General features: G+C 47.8%; 1 pseudogene; it reads right to left on the bottom strand.

Moving 5' to 3' along the window:
- Window positions 1-15418, bottom strand: part of LOC149353984 (uncharacterized) — a 41482-nt pseudogene that overhangs the window by 12382 nt on the left and 13682 nt on the right.

The following is a 15418-nucleotide window of genomic DNA, read 5'->3' as shown; positions in this document are numbered from 1 at the left end:
TGTTCCTGGAACGGAGGTGGTGGTGGAAAACATTTATTTACACATACACCGAGGCGCACAACCACGGCAGTGACGAGAATAGTCAGCCACATGCCCACCCCGCGCCAATGCGCCTACTCCTACGTGGTGCTCCTGAGGTCTGACGTCTATACAACGTCCAGTTTGTTCAGTGTATCTTTTGTCACAGGACAGGTGTCTTCGGTAAACGACCTCCCTCATGCACGGGAAGAATCTATTCTGCGTGCTTTAAATTGCATTCTAATTTGTGCCTTCCCTGCACCTTGTTGCATAGGCAGGCCAGTTTTTGGAGCGCGGTGAACGCCACCGGCACATCACCTTCCTGAGACACTTTTTTTAGGCGATGCGAGATCTGGTGGTAATATGGAATGGCAACAGGTCTCTTACGTTGCGCTTCTTCATTGCGGTAGTGCTCGTGTACACCCCGAACTTCTCTGGCAAGAGCCTCTGACACAGAGGTGATCAATTCACAGGGAAAACCAGCACTGGTCAGTCTTTTCAGCTGGAAGCCCACGCTATGCGGCATTTCATGATTGCAGGACTTGTCCAGAGCAGCACTAAGAGAATTTTTTGCGATACCGCTCTTTACAAGCTTGGAATGAGCTGACTTGGTGGCTTAAAATAACTTTTTTTGAGCAAGGCTGATACCTCCAGCTACATGGGTTTCGCGGACAAAAATACAGATATCCAGGAATTGCCAGGATCCTTGCGCTGGCACCTCATGTGTGAAGCACGGACAAAAACGCTCTCGGTGAAGATTTCTAGAACACAGTTCGCCGCAGTCATAAGCCTATCATGCGTAACTCCTTTTAAGAAAATAGCGTAATCATCCGCATACCTAAAACATTTAGCCCAGCAGGCTGTGCCAAGGCGTTCAGCAATTTGCTTTCCCCGGTAAGGTAAAAATATGTCGCTCAACAAAGGGGCTATGCAAGATCCAATGCAAACGCCGTGCTTTTGAATTAAGTTATTTGCTTAAAAATTAACAATGGACGATGAAGGATAAAACCGAAGCATTTCTAAAAAGTTATCTATATTTATTCCGCATGCGTTCTGGAAGGCCACGGGGCCGTAGACATCAATGGCAACTTTAAGAGCGCAAAAGTTTGTCCTGGGGTATGGAATAAAACAAGTGACGTCTATTGAAAAAAGACACAATGATTCTTTCAAGCTTTCATGCGTGCGAAAAAATGCGATAAGCTGTTCTGAATTTTCCAACCTTGAACGTAGAGTTTACAGCCTAGAAGACTGCGAATCTGCTCCCGGTCTCCATTTGCACAAGTCATTTTGGCTCGCGATATCAAGGCCTGTGCTGCTGACACCCTCGAATGAGTGTTGATAAGCACGGACTGGCAACACGCAGTTGGCACCGCATTGTCGGGGAGGTGTTAACCTGGGGCGTATTAGCAGAATTAATTCTGTATCTTCAACACCTCTCTTTTCTGCGAAGTAAATAGTAAATGTGGGTGTGGAATGCCCTGAAGCGACACATAAGTGGTTGTGAGTTAATAAAGTGGTTAATTTTGTCCACATGGAGTTCTTTAGAGTACGTAGATATCGCACAGTGCATGACCGTTTCCCTGTTTAGTCCTATTGTGATGCGGTCATCAATGCCGGGAGTAAATCCCACAAAATACAGATCTACAGTCCAACGCTAGAGCCCTTGAGCCACCGCGGCGGGTTAAATCTCGTTAATTCTCGATGCTATTGTCAGTTCAGAAAACTCACCTGATAGCCTTCGATGTCAACGTCCTGTGGTGCTGGCTGGGGCGACGGCTGGAGGGTCTGCCAGGGCTCTCCCGGGCATGCAGCCTCGTTGGCTAGGAGCGCGATAGAAGGACGAAGAGGTCCTGGCTCCGCTGAACGACCATTGGCTGCCCAGTTGACATCGCAGAGGCCACGCTGTGGCCCCAGTTCCCGCAGCTGGAGACCAGTCCTTGCTGGGCTGTGCACTGGAGTCACGAGATGCTGCGTTGGAGCAGAGCTAGACAGCGAAGGGCCATTTGGAAAGTGCGTGAGAGACGCGGACTTCATGATCACTTCTTCCAAAACAAATAATCGTCGCAGAAGTGCAGGCGCTGAAATCATGAATTGTTGAAGGAGGGAGCCAGAACGCAAACGCACGAGCGATTCTCTCTGTATTCTGCTTCCTCTTCTTCGTGGGGCCTGCACGACGGATGTATACTGTAAATATATAATCGCTGCAGAACGCACGAGCAAATCTAAAATTAAAACATGGCAGCGAATGCTGTGCAGCAAAAAGAAAAATTTTAAAAGAGGCTGTGAAAGTAACAGAATGAATTAGAGCGGCGCAGTTTTGTGGTAGAACGAGTGATAAATGTTAGCTGGTGCGCGAATTCATTAAAACAATTATGTTGCCGATCCTGACTATCGATACCACTGACGTTTTTTTGCCACTGAAGTGGCATTGATCAAACAAATTGCCGCAGTAACCTATCCATGATCGGGTGGATACGCGGCAGAGGGAAAGTATATTCTGCATCATTGCCTGGCTTGGGTCCATTGCGAATTTGGCTGCAAAACCGGCATTCGCCGCACAGCGGAGACCAGGATGGAGTTACTCTGCTCTCGAGCGTTTGTACGAAAATTCGCGCCTCTCAGTTTGCGGGGATTCGTGAACTATGGTACCACCCGAAGCGTCATAAGTCAGGTGCAAGGGATTAAGCAATGGTTTATTCTGTGCCAGCAAAAACGCTGAAAGGTACGACACTACCACTGGAGCAACCTCAGAAAACGATACACACAAATACACCCAAAAGCGCGGATAAGATTTCGGCGACTGCGTAGAGAAACAGCTAGGTCGACTCCGATATCAGCCGTGCATCTACCTTTAGGGTGCATAATATACACCGATGCATCTCTCACAGCACTGCAGGGATTTACCGCAATTTACAGTCCCTCCAATTCTCATCTTAATTTCCGCGCTACATATAGCGCGGATACTTTTCCTCCTCCCTTGCCTTGGAGCTTCAAGCGATGCACAGTGCAATTTCTTCCCTTCCACTCGTACCCACTTTCGATATTGTTCACATTTCCACCGACTCTCTTGCCGCCCTTAAGCAGCTTAAGGCTGTCCGGCGCACATTACAAACTACACAATCCATTCACAAACCTTGCACAAAATACCCCTGTCCTGTGCGTATACACTGGATTCGCGGCCACGCTCACGATTCGCATAACACTATGAGGATACAATGACGCGCCTTGATACATCAGACATCCCGCCACCTTCCCCTCTTCCCCCAGATCCGTTCCTGTCCCATGTTTCCGAGAAATAAGCTTTGCGTTAGCGAACACGCCCTCTAATTCCTCCGTACTCGTACCCTCTTCCCCGTAGTCTCACTAGAGAGGAGGAGGTGTCTGCGCGCCGAATTCGGGCAGGAGCGGCTCTGACTCTTTCTGTGCTTCATCGGTGGCGTGACAAACGTTTAGAGGTGACTGACAAGTGCCCTCATTGTGGTGCTGCGCCAGACCAGTGTGACGAAAAACACTTGCTGTGAACTTGCCCGGCTACAGCCTCTGTGAGACGACGCTTAAGGAAGGTAGGCCTGCGATGGGGCGTTGCAGCAGGCTATCGCAAGTGGACGCATGACAGTCGATTTATCGAGAAATTTTGCCATTTTTTTAAGCGAGGCTTGTTTACACTCCTTCTTCTAACTTTCTCTCCCTTTCTCATTTTGCCTAATGGCAAACATCTAAAAAAAAAGAAGATACAGAGCTAGGCGAGACGCGTGAACCTACGAGGGGCCAGCTCTGCTGCGTTTGCTTAAATAAACGGCTGTCGGGATTAGAGGAGGAGGCGCTAGAAGGTTGTGTCATATGCTTTCTCTAAATCGAAAAAAGAAACAGCAGGACAGTGCTGTTTGTGTACAAAAGCTTCACGGACAATATTTTCAAGACGAACTAGGTGGTCTGTGGTGGTGAATGTTTTTTGAAACAGCACTGCTGAATATCGAGAACCTCACGGGCTTCTCGCACGAAGGTTAATCCAATATTCACGATACTTTCAAAAGATTTCGCAAGGCAGCTGGTGAGGGCTATGGGCCTATAACTACTGGTAGAGGTTGGTGATTTTTCGGGTTTTAAAAATGGAACGATGCATGGCCTTCTGCCAGGCCTTGGGTCGTTTACCTTATACCCAAACCTTATTTAAAAAATTCAAAAGTTCCTCAACGGCAGGTTAAGAGATGTGCGATAGCATTTGATAATGTATTTCGTCAGGGCCGGCCGCAGTCTGTTTACCCGCGGACAAGACTGTGTGGATTTCTTGGAATTTAGTAAGATTATTATATGGTTCATTTGTACAGCCACTAGTAGGGAGTCTTTGTTTCTCGGCTGTGTTTTTGTATTTTAGAAATGATTCTGTGTAGTGTAATAAGCTTGGAAACTGCCGAAAGATATTCACCTGAAACGTGTGCCTGTTCAGCGGTGTTTGTCTGTACACCAGAACGGGAAGTGCGAATGGGGAATATTTGCCATTCAGCTTTCACACCTTCGGCCATATTTCGTTTGATGTTGTAGAGCTATTTTTGTATGTCACGTATCTTTGCCACAAAGTTTTTTCGGCACTACGGCGGATATATCGGACTTCTGCGCTTGCCTTTTTAAAGTTTATAAGATTTTTCTGAGTGGAGTACCTGCGAAAGATTCCCCATGCTTTGTTTTGTTTCTTTTTTGCTGCAATACATTCTTTTGTATACCAGGTTTTGTGGTTTTGTTTCACCACTCGAGAAAACTGAGGTATAGCCAGCCGCAGCGGAAATAATGCAGTTTGTGAAAATTTCATTGAGTTCGTCTATACCTAAGTTATCTGGGTCTATTTTTTCTAGGCTGGCATTTTCTTGAAACCGCGCCCAGTCGACCAAATGCAGCCTCCAACGATGTGGTTTTGTTGGATTGATATCTGGAGAAGATGTTAGGTTGATAAGAACTGGTAGATGATCGCTTGCTTGTCCAAGATATCCAATTTAAAATCAGTAAAAACGGAAGGTGATGTGAGAGACAAATATATCCAGCGCCATTTTCCTGAGCTTGGAGAGCACTATTTGAGTCTGCCTCTGAAGAGTAGGCATATGTTATTGCACAAAAAAAAATAACTAACATACGGCCTCTAATGTTTTTGTTCGCTTGTTTTCTGTTTGTTCGCTTCCCCACAAATTGGACTGAGCATTAAAATCCCCAACAACCAGATATGGCTCAGGTAACTGAGTTAAAAGTTTTCCAAAGTCAAGGAGTGTTATTGTGAGGTGTGGCTGAATATATGCAGAACATATTGTAATTCGTTTAAAATGTACAATACTGAGAGCAATGGCTTCAAATGTAGTCTGAAGCTTGACTTTGCGAGTGGCCAGGCTACTTTTAACGACTATGGCGGTACCTTTACAGAGCCTATTTTCTACTCACGCTCGTGGCGAAAGTATATTTACTTAAAATATTTTTATCTTTTAATCTTAAGTTTGTCACCTGGAGACACAAAACAACCGGGGAAAATAAAGCCAGAATATATTTTATGTCAACGTAGTTTTTTAACATGTATCGACACTTCCAGTGAATTAGTAATGCCAATCTGATGCCTTTTGGGGATTAATTTAAGAAGGATGTGGCTAGAGTTCCGTCCAGACGGAACTACAATTTGCGCTAAAGTTCCGTGCAGACGGAACTGCATGTAGTGATGGGGTTCCGTCTAGACGGAACTGTATCTGAAACCATACAGTTCTGTCCAGCATTATCTGCCACAAGAGTTATGTCAAGACGGAATTAAAGCTGGCGTTAGGGATTGGGAAACCACCTTGCTTGCAGACTTTTGCATGTCCATTTAAAAAAGTGGCAATCCTATTCCCCCTAATTTGTGACAGGATATCCTGCTGCATCATTTTATTTTCCAAGCAGTCAGTGAGAAATGGCAACAGAACGAGCTTTGGCTTGGGTTTGTTGGTGCGTTTGCATAATGCTTGTTGACCGTTTGTGTACGTCTTAGTCTTTTTCGCGCTACGTCATCGTGCAGCGCAAATAGCGACAGGGCTTCACATCACTTCGCGGAGAGTTTCTGCACTCTGCTTCTAACAGTGTCATTTTCCCGATCCTGCATGCATGCACGGAAGTTATACTCTCGAGGATGTAACTAAACGCAATTCCCGAACAGATATTTTGGTGCCGTATAAATGCATAGAGAGAACACCTGGACGCAGCTTTGTCAACTGGTTATTCCAGAGGCAAAGAAATGCTTTATGTGGGTAGAAATCCCCAATTTTGTATAGTAAGGACAATACGGACATTAGATAGTTCTAGTTTTACGTACGTAGAACCTTCACGCACGTAAACGTGAGTGTACGCTCTTGTCGCTTCGTACAGTTTTAGCTACACGTACGGGGCGCAAACTGTGTATATCTGCCATGGAACCTAAAAAATGCACTAGCATGTTGTGCCGCGCCATCTAGTACAGATAAAGAAAACTAAATTTGTTTAGTCGCGCTTCTTGGAGCGGAGCCAGGCCAAGCCACAGTGCAGGCGGTAAATACTTTCCCCCTTTCTTCTGACAAACGTTGAGCAATTTCAGTCCACCGAACCGTATGTTGCATGTTATCTTCAAAGGGGTTGCATTCCTTCACGTCCCGCAGCATAATTAAATCATCGCTTTTCGAGAAGCGAAGGCGCGCTGGCGTCCCACTCATGTTGACGACGTGCGCGTATGGAGCCAAAACGTGCACCTTTTTGCTTTTCCCGCTGACCGTGCCGAGGGTCTCGCGATATCCCGCGAGGTTTTGAGCTTCGCGTGGTCTCGCGAGACCGTCGGCACACTCATTACTATGACGACCACAAACGCTTCTCCGTCAGGCTTAAGAGCTGCTGAAACGGATTTCTATCTGGAAAACAAAAGCTAGTTCTCACCTAAAACTTCATCCGAGAGCAAGAATAGACGAACTGAAGGCAAATACAGCAGTTTACAGCACGATACCACGTCGAGGGATTAGCGACGAAGCTGTTATCGTTGTGAAGCGGGCGGGCAGGGCGCCGCCATCTTGCCAACGCCACGCACGCAAGCAAGCAACGTGAAGGCCGCAACGCAAAGATCAGAATCTCACGTACGTCCGTGCGACTGCGTGCGACCCACGCAGACACTTCAAGTTCTGCGCATGCGCACTGGTGACCCGTAAGCGCTCTACTTACGCGAAGCTTCTACGTACGTGAAGCTGAAACTGTATATTGTATGGACGGAACTCTAGCTACAGTAAGTATTCCGTCTGGACGGAACTGCAGCAGCAGCAAATGTTCCGTCTGGACGGAACGCTAGACAGTCCGATTTAAGAAACCTATGGCCCTGGTTTAGTGGGACCCGTTACTGGTATTTTCCCTCGATTTTTTTGTTCAAGAGAGTTCTGCCGCCGCTGCTGCGAAGGTGGGCTATTGCTTATATCTATCACCTCGCAGGAAGCGGTGAATTTCCGCAGGGAAACCGCGGGGGTACAGACTTGTAGCTTCTCCCGATGGGGAGATGCTGTGCGGGCTACCGGCTCAGAGGACAGCGAGCCTTTCTTTTGAGATGGCATGGGCAGCCTTGGCTGCACCTCTCAGGGATATGAATTGCCCTACCTTGGCGGGGCCTGAAGTTGGAGTGGTGTATTTCCACTCCCACTAACTTTGGTCGACCCAGAGGCCGCCGTCAGGTGCACCTCTGGGATGACAATTGGGCCCACACCGGAGTGCCGTTCGGGTGGGGGACGGCGAAGACACACAAACAATGGTGCACAGTGTGCCCACTGTCACGAGACGCCGCTCGGCTCCCCGGCGTACGGCATCAACATATTGTACGTTGTAGTGACGGAAGTCCAGCGGTCAGGAAGACAGCAACAAAGACTTTAAAACGGAGCTCTTTATTTGGGCTGACTTGCGCCCTCAAAAGAACTGAATCACTCGGCGGCGCCGTAAGCATCAAGCGGGCTCGGCGGTCGTCGAACAGAATGCCCGCCGCTCTCGGCCGCGCTCTTTTTAAAGCTGATAGCGAACTTTCTAGATAAAGGTTTGAAAATTACTAGGACACTCTGGAACAACGTAGAGTCTGCTCAGCCTGGATGCAATCAATCGAGATAAATCTAGGCCCGTCTTGCATCACAAACAAAGCGATATAGCGGCGTGCCGGAAGCTTTGAAGACTCAACAAACACTACAAACATTCGCGGCATTACTCCCCTCTCAAAGAAGCATCGACCCGATGCTATAGTACACAATGCGGCCACAACTAACTAAAACGGATTGTGTAAAAATAAACAAACACGGTGTAAACACACAGTGCTCTAGCGCGCATAAAAGGGCTATAGGCTGACGACATGGACAACTTCTGGTCGTACGCGGCGTCGCTGGGATGCAGTCATATCGTCAGGGACGACTTCGTAGTCCAGTTCACCTAGCCGACGAATAACCTTGTACGGGCCGAAATAGCCGCTCAAAAGTTTTTCACTCAATCCGCGGCGGCGAATGGGCGTCCAAACCCAGCCTCGGTCTCGTTGCTTGTATTCCGCGTTGCTTCTTCGTAGGTTGTAGCGTCTGGCGTCGGTCCGCTGCTGGTCTTTGATCCGTAATCTAGCAAGTCTTCGGGCTTCTTCTGCGCGTTGAAGGTAGGCGGCGACATCGACGTTATCTTCTTCGGTAACATTGGGCAGCATGGCGTCTAGCATGGTCGTGGCCTCCCTGCCATGGACGAGCCTAAAAGGCGTCATCTGGGTGGTCTCCTGCACTGCGGTGTTGTATGCGAATACAATTTAAGGCAAGGATAACGTCCCAGGTCTTGTGTTCGGCATCTACATACATGGCGAACATATCGGCAATAGTTTCGTTTAGGCGCTCGGTCAATCCGTTGGTCTGCGGATGGTGTGCAGTTGTCCTCCGGTGGCTGGTTTGGCTGTAACGCAGGATGGCTTGTGTCAGTTCCGCCGTGAATGCTGTTTCTCTGTCCATGATGAGCAGAAGAATGCACTCCACGAAAAATTTGGCGACTTCTGCTGTTCCGTTCGGTAGGACTTTTGCATCGGAGTAGCGGGTTAGGTGGTCAGTCGCTATAATGATCCCCTTATTTCCAGATGCTGACTTCGGGAAATGGCCAAGCAAGTCCATGCCGATCTGCCGAAATTGCCTTGAGGGGGGTTCAATGGGATTCAGAAATCCTGCTGGTCGCCTTGGAGGAGTCTTTCGTCGCTGACAATCTCGGCAGGTTTTCACATAACGTACGACATCGGCAGACAGTCCAGTAATATTTGTCTTGAATGCGGCGGAGGGTGCGAGAAAACTCGAGATGTCCAGCTGTCGGCTCGTCGTGTGAAGCCTGAAGACCTTCTCCGCGCAGACTTGCAGGTACAACAAGGAGGTAGGTTTTTTTGTTTGCTGCAAAGTTCTTCACGAGAACATTATTCTGTAAAAAGAACGAGGATAATCCTCTCTTGAATGAGGCGGGGGGTAAAGGAACCTTGCGTTCCAGGTACTCGATGAGGCATTTTAGGTCGGGGTCCGAACTTTGCTGTTGTGCAAAAAGCTTACAAGCGGACCTACTGGTGTCAGCCATGGGGACGGCCATTCAATTGCTTAAAACCACAAGGGCGTTTGTAGATGAAGGCGTAGCCGGCTGGAGGTGGTTGCACATCACTCCCTTTGTCTTCCCTCAATTGTGCCATGGTGGGTGGCCGACAAAGTAAACCGAGCGAAGAGGGCAGGCCCAGCCTATAGTGTTTTCCAGTCTCACTGCTGTGCACAATTTCAAAGGCGAAGTTGCTAACGGCCGATTCTTCCTGGGCTATATAAGCTAGATCACAAACTGATGATGGGTGCAGGGGCCAAGTGGATGCAGCTAGCACAGGAAAGGGCTAATTTGGGGAATATGGGAGAGGCTGTCGCCCTGCAGTGGGTATAGTCTGGCTGATGATGATGAAGGATGATTGAATACCAATGAATATTTCACTTTTCTTATACTCGGCGCAAATCGCTGCACAGTCCCATAAATGTTGGTTATAAGACTATACATCTGATTGGGAATGAGAGGTTAAAGACTAAACTACTGGCATGATGCAACAGCGTCAGTTTCGAGTGAAAGAATAAATTCTGGTTCCTAGCTTAAAATGCCACTGGATTTATGCTATCTTCCAGTAGAATGCATGAGAACTGGTGTAATGCCCTCGCACAAAGTGCAGACGTTAAGGAACATGCACATGTTCTTCCAGAGAACGAAAAATTCCAAAGTAGTGGCAATGACCATTGGTCATCATTGCTGGGTCAGTATGCCTCTGCGTCTTTAGTAATTTTCTATCATCCGTGGGTAACTCTGCATGGTATGGCTTCAGCACTTTAAGCAGGGAATGCAGCTGAGAAGCAGGCTATTAATTGCCCACACGCGCAAGTCGTGCTCTAGACAATGAGTAGCGGAACCAGACTCAAGAGTCATCCTATCTTCATAAACCACCAACTCTTCATTGTCAGAAATCCGCGACAACTCCTACGTTGCACTTCGTATGTCAGAGATGCTGCTCGCGGTGCCAAAATACAAGTGAGAACTGCGGCTTTCATCTGAGTCCTCGGCTGGCGCTGATAAAGAGGATAAAATAACATTATGCGTTGAAAAGGCATCTTGATACTGTACTGCTCCTGTTGCGCACAATCTGCTGCCATGACCATTATCAAGACTGACAGCTGCCCAACAGTTTTCTAGTTCGTCGTGAACAGCCTCTGCTGTTCTTCGGCGTAGTTTCCGAAAGGACTCTTCATGATACAACGAATGTAGCACTTTATCAAACTACAGGAAGGGCATGGGTAAATACACTACTGGCTTTGTGCCAACCAACACAAGTCAAAGCACAACAATGGAAGTCTAGAAATCACTCACCATTGAGGTCATCCTCTGGGCAAGCCTTTGTTGTTTCAGCTGAATTCCAGTGGAACCATAACGAAACACAGCAGCGCAGGCTCGGCGATTGCTGCAATGTGAAAAGACCACTTTAGAGCAACGTTATCAGCATGTTGCTTGGTAACATTCCAGCAACATTATCTAATGTTGAAGAATGTTAGCGCAACATGGTACAACATTGGCAATGTTGTTGCAACGTTGCAGTAGCATACTGGGCTTCTTCGATTATCCGCCTCTGGCAGCCCGCGGGTTGCTTTCGGGCTGCCCGAGCGCGCTCGATTTTCTCGGGTTGCTCCGCCCACTTCCGGTGGCTGCCCGGAACGCGTTCGTTTTTCTCTGGCTGGGCGGTTTCGGGCTGCCAGCCGGAGGCCAGACTCGCCAGGACGATTTTGTGCTGGCAGCGCTCGGGCAGCTAGCAGACGACAGAGAGGTGTGCGGTAGCGGGAAGCTCGCGCGGCCATTTTTATATGGACTAGAAGGACCGCGGTACTTCATGCGATGTTTTGCGCGATGCAGGCGCTTGTTTCGACTAGGCCACGGTGCATATCGACTGTGTCGCCTGCAATGGCACCTTTTGCGGTAGTTCTCGCTGTTTATTGATATGTTTTGCGTGCGTATGCGCGATCATATTTCGATCGTCTCACCACCTCGCAAGCACAATTGCTCGCTTCATATTACGATCGCATATACTTCTGATTCACAAAATATTTCGGCTGTTAATTTCGTGCGCCCGGCGGATATTGCGATGGTGTTCGAGGCCTTTCACGAGAGCAGCCGGATTCCAGTTCCGAGTACGCGTTCAGACGCGTGCATATGTGCTGAACGTGTTTTACGAAGTGTTGGTTGAGCGCGATACGGGAGCATAAGGTCTTCATTGCGTATGGCGCAGTGCAAAAGTGGATATGCTTTGAAAAACGCTTGACTGAAACATGTCCTTTATTAAAAGCCCTCACGAGCACATTGCTCGAGACATCTCTGCGGGCATATATGTGGCCACACAGAATTGTCGCGCCGACCAAGTGCTGATTCTGTCGTCGCCAACTGTTGTACAGCTTCATGCTCGGGCCTTCTGCCACATATGCTCAAAATATCTGAGAAGTACCGCAGGCATGCACCTCCTCGCGTTTGGCTCATTTAAAAAAAAATAGATAAAAATGAGCTCTAGCGCTGATCATGCAAACACACGCGGAACGTGAGGCGCCGACTCGCAGGGCTTTATTGTAGCGCCTTTCATTCCAGTGCCAGTTCAGTGCTATAAAGCTGTATCATTAGAGAAACGATACGCAGCTAAATTTATACAGTGCACCCGCTTGTTCTAGGTGGACGTTCAACAAGCTCATATGCGCTTTTGCCGAGATTATGCGTTCCTTGCCCGCAGCAAAAGCCGGCGGCCGACAGACTACAGTTGAAGGAACGTATCCCGATTCTTTTCTGCTTACAGCTTACAGGAAGCAGCTAGGTTACGAGCGTAGAAATCGCAACGACCACTGCAGAGTCCACCAGGGTCGATCGTCGGCGTAGTAAGCAAACACGCAATAATCCGAGAGTACGGCTTGTCGTTTGATAAATAACGCACGGGCATTTTTCCGTCCTATGTGGTGTCGACTGAAACACGTTAGATTGCGATTGCTCATCGCATGCTTTTGAGGATTTCTTGAAGCTTACGTGCAACGAAGGCACACGCTCGCGTTGTCGTTGACGATGTATACGAGTGCGAGCTTGATCAGCTGCATGTTCTGCAGTCTGCGGCACGCAGCCCTCAGTAACTGCAAGTCGTTGTTTTCGATACCAAGCAGCCTATTTCTACCGTACGCGTGCGTAGCAATGAGACGCAGAACGCGAAGCTAGAGAGCATCTGCCCTCCGTGATCCGCGTCTTGCTTGCCGCCGTGATTGCCGGAGGTCTGGTTCCGGTGGCCGCCAGCCCACGTGACCATGATGCGTTTTCCTGTCAGAGACGAACTTGCGGGCCGCCAGCGGGCTGCCCGAGCGCGGTTAATCGAAGAGGCCCACTGTGCTACTAGGGCTGTTATGTAAAGGCTGGCAATGCAGGCGGTGAAATTAAAAATGCAGGCATGGGTAGGTAATCGGATACTCGGAGAACTTCAGAATGGGTTGAGAAGGGGTAGGCGTTTAGATGATAGCCTGTTCGTGCTTACCCAAAATGCATAGAAATAGCTAAGGCGGAAAACAGACCTGTTTTTAGCCTTTCTGGACATAAGCGATGCATACTATAACGTGAACAGGGAACTCCTGTTGAGCATATTGAAAGATGTAGGTATCGGTCATGACGTAATTGATTTTCTACAAGAAATCTACCGAGATAATGAAGTTGAAATTACATGGGAAGGGAAAAAAAGTACCACAACTGTGGGGGTGCAGAAAGGATTAAGGCAAGGTTGTCCTCTATCACCGCTGCTGTTCATGCTTTACGTGATAAATATGGAAAGAAGGCTAGAAGAAAGTAATCTAGGTTATAATCTGTCGTACAGATTAGGCGGAAATGTAGTTGAGCAGTGACTCCCGGGTTTAATGTACGCGGACGATATTGTACTGTTAGCAGATAGCCAGGAAGATTTACAAACTTTGGTTAATTGCTGTGGAGACGAAGGAGACGCTCTAGGATTCAGTTTTAGCGCAACTAAATCAGGTGTGATGGTTTTTAACGATACAACTGACCAGGTGCTTACAATACAAGGCCACGAAATACCCAAAGTGGCCGCATACAAATACCTCGGGATATGGCTAAACGAAGGGCAGATATACACGGAAAAGCACGAACAGGCTCTTAGGGCAAAAGGACGAAGAGACGCCGGGATAATGAAACATAGGGCATTATGGGGGTACAACAAATATGAAGTATACTAAGAGGTATTTGGAAAGGAATAATGGTGCCGGGACTTACTTTCGGCAATGCGGTTCTGTGCTTAAGGGCAGAAGTTCAGTCGAGATTAGACGTAAATCAGAGAGCTGTTGGAAGATTAGTACTAGCTGCCCACGGCAAAACCACAAACGAGGCAGTACAAGGGGATATGGGCTGGGCATCGTTCGAAGCACGGGAAGCTAAGAGTAAAATACTATATGAAGAACGCCTGAGGAAATTGGACGATAACAGGTGGGCAGCTAAGGTATTTAAATATTTATATAGAAAGAGCGTTGACTCACAGTGGCGGAAAAGAACTAGAAAACTAACCAGTAAGTATGCAGGTCATGGGGACGGAGAAAGAAAGAGCATTAAACGACAGGTTAAAAACGCGGAAGTTAAAAATTGGATGAATTCAATGGAAAAGAAACATAGTGTAGAACTATATCGATACTGGAAAAGGCAGATCAGGAAAGAATTTTTCTATGATAACTCAAGAGGCAGTGCCCTACTTTTTGAAGCTAGGTCAGGTGTCTTAGAACAGCTACAAAAAGAAATTTAACGAAGAAGATGACACATGTGCAGTGTGTGCTAGATCTGTAGAAACAATTGAACACCTCATAATCAAATGTGACGGTATCCATCCGGATGTCGATGCAGGCGCAGTCACTCTTTCTGAGGCCCTAGGGTTTAAAGATAACAATGGTCTTCAGGAGAGCAAGCTGCACGGACTTTTCAAGGGGGGCCAGTTTTTAAAGTTTTTAGATATGTTGATGACTTTTTAATTATTTTAAGGTCAGGGAACTTTACATCCCTTGACCATATTGTTTCACTGGTTTTATCTACTTTTAATCAACTGGGGAAAGGTTTAGTTTTTACCCATGAACTACCTGAAAGTCAGACTTTGCGTTTTTTAGACCTTAAGCTCACGTTCTGCCGAGACCATACCTGCTGGATGTACTCCCCCCGAGCCAACAAAGAGTTGCTCAGCTTTGATTCCGCTCATTCCAAGGTGGTAAAGCGAGCTATTGCGTCGCTTTGCCTGGAATCTGCGCTTCGAAAATCCTGCCCACATAAAATGCTAGAGAGTTTGAACGATCAGGTTTCGCGACTTTCAGTAGCAGGCTTCCCTGGCCCGGTCATTTCAGCTGTTGCCGAAACCCTCCTGCAGAAGCATAAAGGCGCCCAGAAAAGACATGAAACCCCTTCTTCTAAGCCGGTGGTGGTCCCTTATGTACACCAACTCTCTCACAACCTCAAAAAAGTGGCTGGCAGGCACCACGTGCCCTTGGTATTCTCAGCTCCAAACAAGCTGTCCAAGCTATGCCCTCGCATTACTGGTTGTGCCGGCAGGGGCTGCAACAAAAAACATGGGCTCGCCTACGCCAAATGTGCAATAGGTGTGGTGTACTGCATCCCCCTCTCATGTGGGGCTTCATACGTTGGCCAAACTGGCCGCTGTATTAATGACCGGCTACGGGAGCATGCCAAAAACATAGAAAATAACGACACGAATGTGAATCTTGTGCGGCACCTTGCTTCGTGTAAATGTAGGGCGGGATTAGAGAAGACCACGATTCTTGGCAAGAGCGGTAATGATAAGGCAAGGCTCGTTTTAGAAGCTTATTATATC

The sequence above is a fragment of the Amblyomma mixtum genome, chromosome 3 (genome assembly GCF_055824585.1).
Source record: "Amblyomma mixtum isolate Tamu chromosome 3, ASM5582458v1, whole genome shotgun sequence".
Taxonomy (NCBI): domain Eukaryota; kingdom Metazoa; phylum Arthropoda; class Arachnida; order Ixodida; family Ixodidae; genus Amblyomma; species Amblyomma mixtum.
This window is presented reverse-complemented; position numbering and strand designations above follow the sequence as displayed.